The sequence below is a fragment of the Triticum aestivum genome, chromosome 2B (assembly GCF_018294505.1).
Source record: "Triticum aestivum cultivar Chinese Spring chromosome 2B, IWGSC CS RefSeq v2.1, whole genome shotgun sequence".
Taxonomy (NCBI): Eukaryota; Viridiplantae; Streptophyta; class Magnoliopsida; order Poales; family Poaceae; genus Triticum; species Triticum aestivum.
Genome location: NC_057798.1, coordinates 165,707,450 through 165,710,955, shown reverse-complemented (window position 1 = coordinate 165,710,955; position 3,506 = coordinate 165,707,450). Strand labels below are relative to the sequence as shown.

At 50.2% G+C, this 3,506-nt stretch overlaps 1 protein-coding gene across 1 annotated transcript in view; it reads left to right on the top strand.

Moving 5' to 3' along the window:
- Positions 1–490: 490 nt before the first annotated feature.
- Positions 491–3,506, top strand: part of LOC123044110 (putative disease resistance protein RGA4) — a 23,659-nt gene continuing 20,643 nt past the window's right edge. The window contains exon 1 of the mRNA XM_044466751.1: positions 491–883. The gene's annotated coding sequence lies outside the window, so the exon portion shown is untranslated. The remainder of the gene's footprint in view (positions 884–3,506) is intronic.

The window sequence follows — 3,506 nt, the reverse complement described above, 5'->3', positions numbered from 1 at the left end:
CAATTTAGAGCATGTACAATGGTGCTATCTTAGAAGTGTCGCGTAGGATAAATAATGAGGTGGAGGAGAGAGAACTCATAAGAAAAGGTTTGTCTTCTCTTACTTAAGAGAAGACAAGAGATGATCTCTTAGCACAGTATGTCTCATCATGTTTTTAGGAATATCTAGTTATTGAAGATAAGGCTAAGAAATGACCCATTATAGACAATTTTATTTATCATCTCTAAATTAAATGCAAGACTTAAGACAAGACCGTCTTATCAACCATTGTACATGCCCTTAAGCGACCAATGAGCTGAATCTTTGTACGAATCAAACGAAGGTTCTTGACAAGTTCGAAATCCCTCGAATTTTGCTAAGTTAAAGGAGACAATAAAAATAGAAAGTTGTCTGAGAAGGAAATGAGGTTGACTGACCGACCGGAGGTGATACAAGGAAGTGAAATTGGGAAATTTGGCCGAGAACGAACTAATCAACGTGAGAATCTAGACGGTAACAAGGTGCAACTTTCGTGTGATATACTCCGAAGGTTCTTGGCAAGTCTTCGGTGAAGCCCCTCCACTCCTTAGTCCTCACACCAAAAGATAAGAAGATGTATCGGCACCTTATGTAACGCCCTCTGGTGCTATCCGCGGGAGACGCGCGAAGGCTTCTGCTTGCGCCACTCAAACTGTGCGGTTTCTCTTCTCTCTGCGATCAAGCCATCAGCAATTTCGTTTCGGCAACGGTGATTGCATCAATTGGGACAGGAGCTCCGGAGTAAGCCGGGCCCTTGGCAACGAACGGCCGGCGGCCCTCGTGTTCTTCCAACGCGTGGGGTAAATCTGAAGAAGCAGACCTTTTGCAGTTTATATATGGGGTCGAATCAATAGCCCACACCAAGGTGCATGATCCATCTCTTCTCTCTTTCGGGTTTCTGTTGATGCTGCTAGCATGTAGAGGTTTTGTTTTCCTTTCGACTAAATTTTTACGGTAATTACAACTAGCGCTGGGAGAGGGCTGGCAAACGGACCCTTTTTTATGGCAGTTTTAGTTGTGAGACGAGATCAAACAATGACAGTTTAAAACAAAAAAATCTTCTAGAATAGATACTTTCATGTCGCTCTGAAGAAGACTGTCATCCCTCAAACTGAAACTGCCCGCAAAATCATTCGCAAATGTCACCTCCTCCTCGCGAACATTCGATAGCTAAGGGGGTCCATTTTTTTTTAACGAACGTGCCTATGGGAAGCCAACCACGTACGTATGCGGGTGTTGGAATCGGTACAACTTGTACCCTTGGCAAAACGTGTCGAACTATCCACAAGCACAGGAACCACCAGGCAGCAAAGAGCCCCTTCTCAGGCGACGGTAAACACATGGTCTCAATCGCCAAAGATCTTTGATTTGGTGGTGCTCAGCCCAAGATCCGTGCCGGAGCACGAGCATGGGCAAGTGTGACCTCTCCGCCCACACGAACAAAAACTAAACCAACCCCCGAGCAGTGAGGCAGGTCCTAGCTCGAGTACTACACCAGAACAAGGAGAAAGGGGGAACACAAGCCTCGCCCCTCGCGAAGGAAAACTACACCAACAAAATATACTCCGCAACTACATTGTCAGTAAGGGCATCTCCAACGCCGTTCCGCAAAGTGCCTGCAACCGTCCACACCGCACGGACCATACGTGTTGTGTCATCCAACGCGGGCCAGTATTGGCCCGCAAGATGGTCTAGACGTACTTTCTCCTGCAAACCGGAGACAAATATTGGGGAGGCAACCTCTCACGCCTCCGCCATTGAAGCAGCGTGCCGACTGAGGGTGCCGCCCACGACGCGTCTCGGGTGTTCACGCCTATTCAATACTGGAGACGTGTTATTGTATGGGACGGATATCTACCACGCCATTGAATGTCTCGCACGTCCGTATGGCACCATTAAGAAGGCTCGTCGGCCGGGATACCTACCCTGGCACCACGTATTGACACACCCGGACGCCTAGTCTCACCGAAATCCGCTATTTAAAGGTGGCCACACCCGGCTAACTCCACCCCACGACACAAGCCGCCCCACATCCTTCTCCCTTGCACTGCATCTGTCATGAATGCAGGTGGCGAATCTCTGTGGGAGAGCCTTTCAACGGATATGAAGCACGAGGTGGCCACCCTTGCCACCGCCTGGAAGAGCTGCCATGCCAGGAGAATCGAGGTCGGCCTGCCAGCCAGCTCTCCCAAGGTCTTGGACGACGAGGACGACCTCATGATGGAGACGAGCTCCAACGATACCGCCCCGGCTCTCGCGCATGTGCATGCTGGCTTCACCATGGAGCATACGCAGGCTCACTACAATGCCGCCATGGCGGAGGTGCATCATGCACCGGCACCTTTGTTGACGTTCCAGCAGACGGAGGAGGAATAGCGGTACAACCAATTCCTCCTGAAAGCAGCACCGGCTGCAGGAGGGCCAGATCTACGGCGAGCGCGTGAGCGAGAGGTCGTGGCGGCCATGGCCGCAGCGAACCCTAACTTCATCACGGAGCAGCTTGACATCAATGGTGTCGTCCATGCTCAAGCCACTGGGCGAACCTACAACCCACTCCCTTTCCTCATCTTGTATGGGATGGGTAGAAACTTCTGCTAAGAGCATCCTGAGGGCACATCATAGAGAACTGAAGGGGGTGGGGGGGTCCACAACCCCCCTCCCCCCCCCACTGTGTCTTTCAGACCAAAGAAACCACAACCAAATATTTGCATATATACTAAAAATAGGCCTAGATTGATCCATGAAATTGATCGTAAGGTGCCCCTCATGTCTGTAGATTAAGCACCGTGGATAGAGTGCTAGCAACATGGCAATGGTTGGTATGGTGGCAGGAAAAATGGGTCACACCACAACCATCAGCTCCTTCTGCTACAGCTCTATTACACAACGGAGGAGGGAGGATCCCCGAACCCTGATTCCCATCCCATAGTTTGAATTACGGACGTTTGAAGGATTACCATAAGCATTGTTGCTATCATAGTTATTCTAGCTGCCAGATCTGGAGTTGGAGTGGAAGCTGGGGTTATTGTAGTTTTTGTACCCACATGATCTTTTGAAGTTGTAGTTGTAGCCAGATCCATAGTTACTTGAGGTGAGGTTGTTGGAGAAGCTGCTAGATCTAGTATTTTGAAGTTGCTTGGGCTAGATCCGTGGTCGATGGCTCGGGTGGATGGTGTGGGCCCCATCAGGCCGCCTTTGGGAGGAAGAGCTTGGAGGGTGCTGCCACCTTACGATGATCATATTCCTTCTACCAGGGCGACGATGAGCCCCACCTCCCCCGCTCAGGATCCACGGGAATGTGAGCCTCCTACTCGTGTCGTATCTTTTGTCGTAGATCCACATCATAGTGCAATGATTCATCCCCAACATTGATCTGCCCCTCAAAGATGCTTGCCGAAGCTGATGCAGTTAGTCAATGGCTTACAAAACATTACAACCATAGCCGTGAAAGAGCGGGAGAGGAAAGGAGGGGCAGCCATCTGAGAGAG